Below are 14,233 nucleotides of genomic sequence, written 5' to 3' on the forward strand. Positions count from 1 at the left end.
ACATTAAATGGTCATCTGTCCTCTCATCTCGCCTAATACACCACGTTACACTTTTTTAACAAAAGCAGACCAATATTTATCTTAGCCTGGGTTCTGATAGTCCCAACATATATTGTTTCTAGCCGGCAGATGGTAAATAGGTTCATACAGTACTGTGTAAAAGTCTCAAGCACATATATATAATTAGGGTACCTAAGACCCTTGGACAGTACTGCAATGATTTTATGTATTGCACTGTACTACTGCTGCAGCAAAAAAAACAGACATTTCATGACATATGTGAGTGATGATAAACTTGATTCTGATATGGTCTCTGTTGTGGACTGACAATGGGAAGGGGCCAGGGAGAGGGGAATCATGGTTGGGAAAAGGAGAAGGGAGAGGGGAGTGGTGGGAAACACCAAAGAGACATTCTGTAATGATCAATAAACCAATTGTTTGGATTCAAATGACCTTGCCTGGTGTCTCAGGGCTGGGAGTGTCTGTACCCGGCCCAGCCCCCACTCCTAGCACTCTTCCTCTGCCTTCTGCCCCACACCCATCCAACGGCAGCCCACCCTCACCATTCCCAAAACCCTCTGCACTCTTCCGATTTAAAAAATCTCTCTCCCCTCCAGTACTGTGCAAAAGTCTTGGGCATCCTAGCTATGTATTTGTGCCTGAGACTTTTGCACACCTTCTTAGAATTGATCTTTTTCTGAGAAATAATTGTAGAGAGCATGCTTGCATGATCTGAGAAGCACTTTATTTGTTCTATCTGGGTGAATTTGATGGCAATGCATTTGTGCTGTGCATTTGAATGTTATGTGTTTAAAGGCCCACTCAGTGATTTGAGCACATTAATAATTGATTTCAGTGTCAAGAGATATCGCTGCCTTTCTGATTACATATTTAAGTCTTATTCTGCTGGTTCTAAAGAATATTTGATCAAGGGCAAGGAGTACTTTTCATACCATACTTTTCACTTGATGTGCATTGGATTTGCAGGAAGTGTGTGACTGGTTTAGAAGAGGTTAATGTTTTTGTTATTTTAACAATAACTACATCTATAAGATATTGCATGTTTATGATTTGAGAGTCCCTTAGCAGATGATGAGGTGATTATTTCCTACTTTCTATAGCTAACAATGACATTGTCTATTGATTTGGTCAATGTAGCCCCAATCACATGATGAATCAAAATATTAGGTCTTGGTTCTCAGTGGTCTAAAAGCAGGAAATGAATTTTGATCTGAAGACCTGGGACATCCAGTAAAAAAAATCCCTCCTCTCTTCTTTTGTTCCCCATTCTGCCCTCTTACCTCTTCTCACCTACCTGTCACCTCCTTCCCTTGGTGTCCTTCCACCTTCTCTTTTTCCTATGGCCCACTCTTTTCTCCTATCAGAATCCTTCCTCTCCAGCCCTTTCCCTTTCCCACCCACCTGGCTTCACCTGTCACCCCTAGCTATCCTTCTTCCCCTACCCCTACCTTTTTATTCTGGCACTTTCCTCCTTCCTTTTCAATTCTGGAGAAGGGTCTCGGCCTGAAACGGCAACTACCTGTTCATTTCCATGGTTGCTGCCTGACCTGCTGAGTTCCTCCAGCATTTTGTGTGTGTTGCTTTGGATTTCCAGTAGAATTTCTTGTGTTTACAATAAAGCTTCTGTTATCCCATCATGTTGCTGATTCTTTCTGTACGGTATTAATATAAATGTAGCATACTTGAATGTATGTAAAAGTTGTCTCTAGAATTGGGAGATTTTGTTTATACAGCAGAGAACTCTTACATCTTTAAAGCAGAGACATTTATCTTTGTTCTGCCCCAAGCAGAAAAAGAATTTAACTACTCTCAATGAGCTTACATTATTAGAACTGTATTATTTCCTGGGCTTCTACCCACTTGAATTTGAATTGAAACTATACCTATTGATTTTAACTTAGCTGAGCATTCATCAGAAGACGACTATTTTAACCAATTCGTATGAACTGGATTTCAATCAAGAGGCAGGAAATCCAGAGGGCAAAACCCTAGTGCTCAGCTGCATTTTGACCAAAAATTGCAATTCTTTTTATCTATTATAAAAGATAAGCTTCAGCCATCACTAGTCTTAGAAGTACACTTGAATATGAATGGATGCTTATGTTAGGAGTAAATTGTAATTCAAACCATAATCAATCAGAGAACAGCACAATGTTAACAATTATGTACTACTTTGTGCTTATGGTTTTAAACCACTTCCGGTGCAGCATAAATACATCAATCAATGCCTTTGCACTTAAACTAATACTATAATGGGCACATAATAAGATTGTGTTACTTATTTCTGAAACACAGTAAGACTTCAGTAATCATCTGACTATAAAGAAATCCTAATGGTCTCCCATCATTGTAATCCTATGTGATATTTGCAGTTTCCTCTCATAGGGCCGTGGTTCCTGAGTTTTACAACTTCTTTCTGGGGCTCTGGATGCCATGCTCCCGCACCTAGGTCCCGTTTCTATACTCCTGAATTATTCACTGGATTCCCAATTCCCTTGCTTCCTGATCGTTCATCAGGGCCCATGAACAGTGTGGTCTCTGACCACTCATTGGGCTCCAATGAGTGGTCAGAGAACTCACCTGGGTTAGTCAGTTCTCATATCTTGCTTTCTGATCTGGCTGGGAGCCCGCATTCTGCAATTCCCTTGAAAATGATCGGGATTTGTTCTCCCCCTCCATTGAAATTTGTTTCTGTTTCCCACAGGTCACCCAGTTACCTGTGTCCTGCACCTTCAGCATAACCACCTCTCTATAGGTCCTGTGCATCAAACCCTCAGCTATTCGAATGATCCAGAGTTCAACCTTTATTGGCTAACTAAAATGTCACTGTGTAACGATGTTTAAAAAGGTGAATTAAAAGTGTATTAGAGTAACATCAAAAATCTAGAAATTCTGCTAGTTCAGCACCAATAAAGCACCCACCGTGCCTGATTGAAGGAGTTGTGCTGTATTTCTTTGTTCTATTCATGTGATTGAAATTGATCTACTTCATTATCGTAAACAGTGTTCCTGATCTACTTACTTCATTGTCCTGATGAAGGGTCTCAGCCTGAAACATCAACTGTTTACTCATTTCTATAGATGCTGCCTGACCTGCTGAGTTTCTCCAGCATTTTGTGTGTGTTGCTCTGGATTTGCAGCATCTGCAGGATCTCTTGTGTTTATCACTCTTGTAAACCCTGGTGCTCTGTTAAGACAATTTGAAAGAATGTAATTTAAACAGGTGTTGCATTGGCGTAACTATTACCACAAACATCAAAAGTTATCTTCTGGAAGTTCAAGGGCACGGTCAAGAATGAGTATTCTGATCCAGGTGTGTTTTAAATCAGGACATGAGATGGCAGATGATAGAGTCTGGAGTGAAAAGCAGAATCTGTGCTAGGAAAATATTTGTTGATGGAGATTGAGAGTGGAGAGAGAAGTTGTTCAAAGTAAAATTATTATCAATGTACACATATGTTATGTATATGTTACCTTGAGATTCATTTTCTAGCAGGCATTTGCGAAAAATGAATACAATAGAATTTAAAACAAACCATAGATAAACAAAGACTGACAACCAAACAATGTGCGAAACAAGACAAACTATGCAAATACAAAAACATGACTGAGAACATAAGTCGTAAAGAATTCTTGAAAGTGAGTCTGTAGGTGGTAAAATCTGTTCAGAGTAGTGGTAATTGAAGTTATCCACACTGGTTCAGGAGCCTGATGGCTGTAGGGTTATAACTGTTCCTCAACCTGGTGACGTGGGACCTAAGCCTTCTGTGCCTCCTGCCCAATAGTAGTAGTGAGAAGAAAGCATGGCCTGGTTGGTAGAGGTCACTGACGGATGCTGCTTTCTCGTGACAGCGCTCCGTGTAAGTGTATGCAGTAGTGGGGAGGTACCAGTAAAAGTTTGCTCCAAGTAGCCAATGAAAAGTGAGATGCAGCTGGGACGAGGGGTCATGCTTGATTTGTAGGAAGTGAAAACAATCAAAAGAGAAGTTGTTCAGGTAAAGAAGTAGTTCTGCCAGATGGTTGGGACTGTAGGTAATAAAGTTATACAGCACTGACACAGATCCTTCAGCCTGTGCTGACCAAAGTTGCCTATCAGAGTTAATCCCATTTGCTTGCATTTGGTCAATATTGCTCTGAATCTTTCCTGTCAACATGTTTTTTAAATATTGTAAATGTGCCCAGCTCTGCCACTTCCTCTTGGAGCCTGTTTCATTTCCTCACCTCCCTCTGTATGGAAAGCACTGCCCATCAGGTCCCTCTCAGGTTAAACCCACATCCTCTAGTTTTGAACTCTCCTACCCTGGCAAAAAGACTGTGAGTGTTTACCTTATTTATACCCTTCCTGGTTTTGTATTCTCTTAACACATACAAAATGCTGGTGAACGCAGCAGGCCAGGCAGCATGTCTAGGAAGAGGTACAGTCGACGTTTTGGGCCGAGACCCTTCGTCAGGACTAACTGAAGGAAGAGTTAGTAAGAGATTTGAAAGTGGGAGGGGGAGAGGGAGATCCAAAATGATAGGAGAAGACAGGAGGGGGAGGGATGGAGCCAAGAGCTGGACAGGTGATTGGCAAAAGGGATACAAAGCTGGAGAAGGGACAGGATCATGGGATGGGAGGCCTAGGGAGAAAGAAAGGGAGAAGGGAGCACCAGAGGAAGATGGAGAGTAGGCAAGGAGTTGTAGTGAGAGGGAAAGAGAGAGGGGAAAAAGGGAATAAATAAATAAATAAGGGATGGGGTAAGGAGGGGCATTAACGGAAGTTAGAGAAGCCAATATTCATGCCATCAGGTTGGAGGCTACCCAGATGGAATATGAGGTGTTGTTCCTCCAACCTGAGTGTGGCTTCATCTTGACAGTAGAGGAGGCCATGGATAGACAAATCAGAATGGGAATGGGATGTGGAATTAAAATGTGTGGCCACTGGGAGATCCTGCTTTCTCTGGCGGACAGAGCGTAGGTGTTCAGTGAAACGGTCTTCCAGCCTGCGTCAAGTCTCGCCAATATATAGAAGGCCGCATCAGGAGCACCGGACGCAGTATATCACCGCAGCCGACTCACAGGCGAAGTGTCGCCTCACCTGGAAGGACTATCTAGGGCCCTGAATGGTGGTGAGGGAGAAAGTGTAAGGGCATGTGTAGCACTTGTTCTGCTCACAAGGATAAGTGCTGGGAGGGAGATTGGTGGGAAGGGATGGAGGGGATGAATGGACAAGGGAGTCGCATAGGGAGTGACCCCTGCGGAAAGCAGGGGAGGGGGGAGGGAAAGATGTGCTTGGTGGTGCCTCCTCTACTGTCAAGATGAAGCCACACTCAGGTTGAAGGAACAATACTTTATATTCTGTCTGGGTAGCCTCCAGCCTGATAGCATGAACATTGACTTCTCAACTTTCGTTAATGCCCCTCCTCCTCTTCTTACCCCATCACTTATTTATTTATTTATTTATTTATTTTAAAATTCCCCTTTTTTCTCTCTCTCTCTTTTTTCTCCCTCTGTCCCTCTCACTACAACTCCTTGCCTGCTCTCCATCTTCCTCTGGTGCGCCCCTCCCCCTTTCTTTCTCCCTAGGCCTCCCGTCCCGTGATCCTCTCCCTTCTCTAGCCTTGTATCCCTTTTGCCAATCTACTTTCCAGCTCTTGGCTCCATCCCTCCCCCTCCTGGCTTCTCCTATCATTTCAGATCTCCCCCTCCCCCTCCCACTTTCAAATCTCTTACTATCTCTTCTTTCAGTTAGTCCTGACGAAGGGTCTCGGCCCGAAACATCGACTGTACCTCTTCCTAGAGATGCTGCCTGGCCTGCTGCATTCCGCCAGCATTTTCTGTGTGTTGCTTGAATTTCCAGCATCTGCTGATTTCCTCGTGTTTTTGTTTGTATTCTTTTATAAGATTACCTTTCAGCTTCCTGTGCTCCAGTGGAAAAAAGATCCAGCCTATCTCAAACCTTACAGCCTGATAACAATCTTGTAAAATTTGTCATCATTCTTCCCAGATTAATAACATCCTTCCTATAGCTAGGCACCAAACACATAATATTCTAAATGTTGTCCCATCAATGTCTTTTATAGCTGTAATGTGACATCCCAAATCCTGTACTCCATGCCATGACTGATGAAGGCAAATGTTCCGAACACTTCCTTCATCACATTTATTGCTACTTTCAGGGGAAGATGTGTTTATACCCCTAGATCTCACTATTCTACAGCAACCCCCAGGATCCTGCCATTTACTGTGTAAGCCCTGCTGATTTATCTTCTTAAATTGTAACTCTTTGCATTTGTTCAAGTTAAATTTTTTGTTTTTTTTTTTGGCCACTTTCCCAGTTGATCTATTTTAACCTTAGTTAACCTTCTTTACGATCCACTACACCACCAATTTTGGTGTCACCCACTGACTTGCTAGTATTGCCATCTGCATTCTCATCCAAATCATTAATATGGGTGACAAGCACCAGTGGACCCACAACTGATTTTGGTGGTTTATTACTGTGCCTCCAATCTGAAAACTAACAGCCCTCCACTACCATCTTCTGATTCCTACCAACAAGCCAATTTGGTATCCAGTTGTCTGCCTCACACTGGATTGCATATGATCAAACCTTTTGCACCAGTCTACCATGCTAGATGTTGTCAAAGGCTTTGTCCTTGTAGACAACATCTCCCACCTTGCCCTCATCATTCCTGCAGGTCACCTCGCCAAAAACTCTGTCAAATATTTGCAACATAATTTCCCACACAAACAGCTATAAAGAATATCCCTAATCAACCCTTTCCTTTCCAAGGTGGAGTGGAATTGCTTGTACCTTTTTTGTAGTAAAAAGCAGGGGACATTAAGACCCTGTTGATGAGGGATGGAAGTGTAAAAGGACTGGACATCCACATTAAAGATGAGATGCTGAGGTCCAGGGAATCAGAATTTGTCAAAAATGGTGGCGAGCATGGTTATGTCCCATATATGGTTGGGAAGGGACTAGACAAGGGACAACAGGTGGAATGAATACATGAATTAAGTTCAGTGGGGCAAGAACATTGGGCCTACCAAAACCATAATTTTTGCAACTCTTGGGTAAGAAATAGCAACAGGAAGTGTAGGGCTGGGCAATTATCAAGTTGGAGACCATAGAAGAGTGGTCACTTGATGTGATGAGATCTATGACAGTGTGGAAGACAATGGGCAGGCAGGATTATGGTCTGGGGTAGGTATGAGAAAGTGTCCTCTGCAGAGTAGGGTTAGTCTGCCAAACTACAGAGACAACTGCCCTTGTCTTTGGGACTGGTCCAAATTAGGTGGAGTGCTGTGTGTTCACTGGGTGGGAGTCAGGAACATTCATAACGTGACCCGGTTAATCCTGACACCACGTGCCAGACGAGAGTGGCTGAATGTCTGGTACGACACGCTTTAAAAAAAAAATGGGTGGGGGGTGGAAATAGGTGAGGGGAGTGGAGAAATTGAGACAGTTGATGTCATGTGGGCAATTGGAAATGAAAAGGTCAAGAGAAGGCAGAAGGCCCAAAGAGGGTCTCCAAGAGGAAGCAGAGTGGTGGAGTATGAGAAGGTTATCAGCGGTGGGAAAGGATTCCTTGCCAAAGAAAAAGGTAATATGTTTTAAGTCAATTGAAATCAAATGATCTAATTCAACATAAAATGCAAAACAATATTTGTAGTTGATTATGCCCAGAAAACACAGTTCCCTGATGAATAATCTTTTATATTTCTATTTTAGCATTATTTTCACATTTCACTGAAAATGTAGGAAACAAGTTTTCACCTGTAGGTCTTGGTTGTCTAGTGATAAGACATACAATTTTTGGTGAGAGCCTAGCTTTAGAACTATGATTTTGTACTTGTTATTTTGTGATCTTCACACCCAACTCATGGCGTTCTGTGTCACAAGCTGTAAAGAACTTTTTTAACAGATAGTTTTAAAAAGCTAAGCTATTTTGTTGCCCAAATATTTAATTCTAGTTGAATTAGGTTAATGGATATTTACAGTTTTTCAAGATCTACTGACTGCAACTTAGGAGTGCTGATTCCATTTACAAATCACCCACATTCTCAGCAGACTACAATTTGTTTTTATCTGTAAAATTACATATTGACTCTGTGCTTTTTCACCAGTAGCAGATTTAATTAAGGCCACAGGGAATGATATTCCTGAACATATGGTGCTTAATAGATTGTGCACAAGCCGCATGGAAGATCCAAATATATACATAAAACATCACAGGAGTGACCACCGTTTCAACTAATGAGGTTACCTGGACAGGGACTGGTGATGGTAGGTTACACCTAGGGAAAAAGAACCCACCTTGAAGGCCAGTCTAATGATCACCTTGGTGCAGGTACGTTGACAATCCACTGAGAACTATTTGACCAAGACACTAACAGGCTTGCTGGAAGGGCCTGCTTTCAAAATTGTGTGTGGCCCTGTCTACTAGTATTAGAAAATTGCAATTGTGATGTCTGTTATGAACCAGCAACAACAGATATGAAACTGAGACAGGGTTATGAACAAACAATGAGATTTATTAACCTTTGCTCAAAGCATCAAAAAATAAACAAACGACTAACTTAACTGGAAGTTAACAGTTAGGCGACTATATCGAACAGTCAAACTTCTAAACTGTTATTAACAAGTTCTCATCCAAGCTCAGACTTAAAGTGGTAAATTCAAAACTCCATGTAATTTATACAGTCATTAAGGAGAGACTTGCCCGAAATAACGATTCCTTCAAAGTAATGACGAATCTGCCGATCACGGCCGAGAGGTGCCTTGTCCGAAGGAATCACGAAGAAATAAAGGAGCTGATGTTTTGGCTGGAGGGTGGTCACTGGACAAACCTTCCCAACCTTGCAGGGGTTTAACTCAAATGTGCAAGCCACAATTCCCGAACAAAGATACAAAAAGGTCGATCATTCCCAAGATGCTGAACGACATTAACTTTACCCAATCCTTTGCTCGGATAACTCTGATAATGTCTTCACTCTCTGATACTGGACTGTAAGGGAAAAATAAGTGAGCAACAAACAAAGCTGGTGGTGTCTCCAAACATCCGACCAGCAACAACAATGTTGCACCAAAAATAAAAACGAGAACTCTCTCTCCTTAATGACTGTATAAATTACGTGGACTTTTGAATTTACCACTTTAAGTCTCAGATGCTCAGAGTTTACTGGTCTGCCTTGAGGTCTGAATTATTTTAAATCAGGTGTGTAAGCTTACTGCAAGGATGGATTTCTCAGCTTAGAGATGGACTTTTGTAGCTAAATTGATTTGTGCATTTCTGGTTTCATGTTGAACAGTCATTGGTTGAAATGCACAACTTGTTTAATTATTTTCACTCGGCAATATTGAAAGGGGATATGGTGTTTAAGTACGTACACTCAGTGAATATTTTATTAGGTATGCCTGTATACCTGCTTGTTAATGTAAATATCTAATCATGTGCCAGCAACTCATTGTGTAAAAGAGGTCAAGAGGTTCAGTTGTTCAGACCAAACATCAGAATGAGGGAAGACCATGATAATGGAATAATTGTCGGTACCAGACAGTTGGTTTGAGTATCTCAGAAACTGCTGATCTCCTCGGATTTTTACGCACAACTGTCTCTAGAGTTTAAAGAGAATGGTACGAAAAAAAGCAAAAAAAAAATCCCGTGAGCAACAGTTCTGTGGGGGAAAACACCTTGTTAATGGGAGAGGTCAGAGGAGAATGGCCAGACTGCTTCAAGCTGACAGGAAGGTGATAGTAACTCAATCACATGTTATATAACTACATTAAATAACAGTGGTGTGTAAAAGAGTATCTTTGAATGTGCAACACATCAAACCTTGAAGTGGATGGCAGCAGCAACAGAGACCAGGGACATACACTTAGCGGCCATTTTATTAGGTACAGGAGCTACCTAATAAAGTGGCCACTAAGTGTATATTGTAGATGTTGTGCTTTTGCAATTGAAAGAAAATAAAATGAAGCAAAAGTTGATGAATTGCATTCCTATTATTAGTACATATCCGAACCTTAATATAATACTCCTTTGATGCTGTGCCACTTGCTGCTACCACTGGTTTGTAGTCACTAGGGAGGAGTTAGCATGAAATTTGAATGTCACAATACTTAAAAGTGCTGATTTGCTCATTCAGCCTGGTAACCGCACAAATATCAATGGAGCCGGGTTTCCAGCTTCAATTTATTGTGGATGATAAGCATGAAGAGAGGCAATGTTCCAGAACATTCAAGGTGATTCAAAGGATAAGTTGGGTTTGGCTTTTATGGGAGATCACAAATATAAAATCTTGTTTGCAGCATTTGACAAACAGCATCAAAGAGAATATGACTTCACTGCGGCCTCTTTTAATTTGGTCGAGAAAACCAATATCATCTTTAAAGGGAGGAAGGGAATATCTTTTTATATCCTGTTGTATATTAAGCAACATATGTCGTGCTGCTAAATTATTCTAGGAGCAATGTAACTGAAGTAGAATTCTGCTTAGAGTTCCCGTTTATTCTGATTATCAAGGTTAGTGTTTATATTATCATTTATATTCCTTTAATTTGACAGGTACACTTCAGGATAAAACTATTCTGTGTTCAGAAATCAATGAATAAATTAATTGATATGCTGAACTGGAAGAAAGTGTGTAACATTAAACCTCTAAAGAATCTTCGGCAATTACAGTTGAGATGTACATGCTGTAAAATATTAGTTATGTATTTAGCATAAGTATTACAACAAGTAATAAGAATGACAGTTAAATACTCAGTAGAACTTATTTATATAAATGTTAGAAAAGATCCTTGTTTATTGGAATAAGCTCCTTCATTTTTGTTTGTCAGCAAAATTTACTTGTGAGTAATGACAACTTCCCATCATTTATAATGCCGTTTTCTATTTGATTGTGAGATGTTATAATTTCAGAATTCCTCACTATTTCCTACTGTCATTCCTTGTTTTGTATCTGGGGATACTTGAAATCAGATTAGTGATCAAGAAATGTTAGTGTTAATAGTGGTGTCAGAAGACTTTGATATTATTTGTTCAACAATCCTCACAAATATCTGTCCCTGACAAATTGAACATCAGGAGGTATGGATGCAGTTTCTCAGGGAGTGTCTTTCATCAAAGAGACTGTGTTTTGGGAGTGTGTATTTTCAACCTGCCTTTGTTGTGGCCGTATTAAATAATGCAATATATTAAATAGGTGTATAAGCATCCAGCAGAGGGAGCTATATTTATGGTCCTACCTAAATTGTGGGATGAACCTTAAAAAAAATTGTGACTAAGATGCAACCTACACAAACAAATTTAGGGAAAAATAGTATTTTATTACTTGCCATAATTTGCACAGGTAGGTAGAGGGGGAGGCCAGACAGCTGAGAAGAAAGGCAGAGACCAGGACACGGGCCAAGAGAGAGGCTAAAGAGCCTGGAGGTGAAGCCTGTTGTAAAGTTGGGAATCAGACCATCACACCAACACTGTGGAGGGCTGGTATGTGTGATCCACAGTTTCTGCTGTCTTATTAAGAAATAGATATGTGCTAGAAGTGAAAAATGACTGTTGGAGCTTGGAGTAAAGGGATGAACTGATCATTGGAATTATTCTTGATTTGGTCTAGACTTGGGAACAAATAATTTTAATACTTACATGATAGTGTGGAGTAACAGGTGTGGTGTTTCTGTGTGCTCCCTTGCAGTGAAAATACTTGGTTCTACAGCATTGCATGACAAGAAGCAGAAGATGTTCTGTGGGAGATTGGTGCAAAATTCCACTCTCGAGTAAACTCAAATCATAACATTAACATGAAGCAACATACACAAAATGCTGGAGGGACTCAGCAGGCCAGGAAACATCTATGGAAAAAAGTAGTTGACGTTTCAGGTTGACACCCTTTGGCAGGACTCCCGAAACATCGACTGTACTCTTTTCCATAGATGCTGCCCGCCCTGCTGAGTTCCTCCAGCATATTGTGTGTGCTGCTTGGATTTCCAGCATCTGCAGATTTTCTCTTGTTTGCTATTAACACTATGTTCATTTCTTTTGTGGCTTGTGAAACTTTACTGTCTTTTAATTGGCTAAAACACTTTTCCATGAAATGTTCTGGTTTAATTTTGCTCATATGCAATCTCGCATGTGAGAAGAAAAGATAAATTTGGTGAATAAATAGTAGAGAACTGATTTGTTTTTGTGCGGTAAGACCAACCTGTGCTTCATGTACATCTAGATCTCAAGTCATTATGCTGTATGATAGTAACAAGATGCTGGAACACCTTCAGGCATCCTATGTAGAGAGAAGTGGATAGTCAATGTTTCTGATGAGTCCAGAGCCCAGATGAAGGGACTTGATCCAAATTGTCAATGATCTATTTCCCTCCATAGATGCTGCTTGACAGCTGAGTTCCTCCAATACCTTGAATGTTGTTCCACAGTCTAGCATCTGTAGTGTCTAGTGCGTTCATGCTGCTGTGTACATTGAGATGTAAACATTGAAGGAGATGATAAGGTGTCACCAATTGTGAGTCTGTAATACACTGGTGCTTCCAATTGCTAGGTTCTGCATCAGATGGTTGTGTCATAATTATGTCATTGGATTCAGTGGTGGAGCCCAGCAGCTGACATCTGGCAAATGGTATGAAATTTCAGGCATTACTATATCCAGACAACACCCACTTTCATGCAGAACAGTGAAGAACAAAGAATGAATTATACTTCATATCAAAAGCAATCTGATTGCAACAAACATATCAACAAGCAAATAACAACCATTTGGCAGGAATGGAAGGAAACTGTCTTTACAGGCTGATTCAGCAGGGAAGCATGAAAGAAGATTACCATCTGTTGTGCCTAGTTAATCTCTGTCATAAGGACATAACTGCCAGTAACAAGTGATTTTGGCCTTCAGATGTTATGCTCCTTCCCTAAAAGAGGATTAAATTATTGTTTTTGTAATAACATGCATAATTTTCAATATTTCTACTCCCTCTTCCCCTGAACAGTAGCTGCTGTATACTGATGTTGCCCTATTTTATGATACATTTCCCAAATTGGTGTAGTAAAATTCCAATAACTTAAGGAGATGCACATACATATTTAAAGAGAAACATGATCACAGGAAATCATAAAGTAGTTTACAATGAAGTGCAGCAAGCTATTGACATAGCACTTTCAATGTAATATAATATCTCAAGGAACTTCATGGAAAAGTGATAAAGGAAAATGTTCATACCAATTCATGTAAAGCCATGTCAGGGCAGGTTAGAAGCTTCATTAAAGTTGTAGGTTTACTAAATGTCTTAAAGGAAGAAGGAGTGTCAGAGAGAGAGAGAGAAAAGAGAATGGTACTGTGAAGGGATCCGTTCTGGGACCCCTGCTCTTTATGATTTATAAAAATTACTTAGATTAGGAAATGGAAGAGTGGGTTAGTATGTATGCAGATGGCACAAAGGTTGGTAGCATTGTGAGTGTAAAAAGTTGCAATAGATTACAATGGGACATAGACAGGATGCAGAGCTGGGCTGAGAAGTGGCAGATGGAGTTCAATCTGGAAAAGTATGAAGTGATTCACTTTGGAAGGTCAAAGTCTTGGCAGAACATCAATATCATGGCTAATTCTCCACCATACTTCAATTTACTACCTGATCACCATAGTCTCTGATTCCCTTAGTTATTGAAACGATCTGATAGAAAAGTTAAAGAAGGGGTAAAAGTAGAAGGGGAGCTCCACAGGGACCCTTTCACAGTTGCACTCAGAGGGAACATAATGAGGGGCTTGTCCACTGACTCTGTATGGATAGAACTCGAAAATAAGAAAAATGCAATCACTCTGTTGCGATTGTATTACATGTCTCCCAATAGCAGGACATTGAGGAACAGATGTGCAGACAGATGAAAGAAAGTTGTAAAACTGACAGGAATGTTTTTTGGATGACTTCAACTTCCCTAATATAGATTGGGACTTCTTTAGTGCAAGAGGATTAGACAGGACAGGATTTGTTAGGTGCATTCTGGAGTGTTTCTGAAACCAATACGTTGGTAGTCTGACAAGAGGAGCAGACGTACTAGCCTGGTGTTAGGAAATGAGCCTAGCAGACCTTTCACTGAGGGAACAGTGAACAACATCTCACTATTATCCCCTCAAACCTAATCAATAAGCTCCAAGACCTAGATGCTCCAATGTCTTCTTATGCAACTGGATCCTCATTTCCTCACTTTCAGACCCC

The 14,233-nt window shown here is 40.7% G+C and overlaps 1 protein-coding gene across 5 annotated transcripts in view; it reads left to right on the forward strand.

Annotated features, from left to right (window-relative positions):
- LOC134349645 (microtubule-associated tumor suppressor candidate 2-like) overlaps positions 1 to 14,233 on the forward strand; it is a 452,095-nt gene that overhangs the window by 85,492 nt on the left and 352,370 nt on the right. Inside the window, exon 1 of one of the 5 annotated variants that reach the window (XM_063054260.1) lies at positions 10,494 to 10,535. The exons of the other annotated variants lie outside the window; for them this stretch is intronic. The gene's annotated coding sequence lies outside the window, so the exon portion shown is untranslated. Of the gene's footprint in view, positions 1 to 10,493; positions 10,536 to 14,233 lie in introns of those variants that run through there. 5 annotated transcript variants of the gene reach the window in all.

The sequence above is a fragment of the Mobula hypostoma genome, chromosome 7 (assembly GCF_963921235.1).
Source record: "Mobula hypostoma chromosome 7, sMobHyp1.1, whole genome shotgun sequence".
In the NCBI taxonomy this organism is placed as follows: domain Eukaryota; kingdom Metazoa; phylum Chordata; class Chondrichthyes; order Myliobatiformes; family Myliobatidae; genus Mobula; species Mobula hypostoma.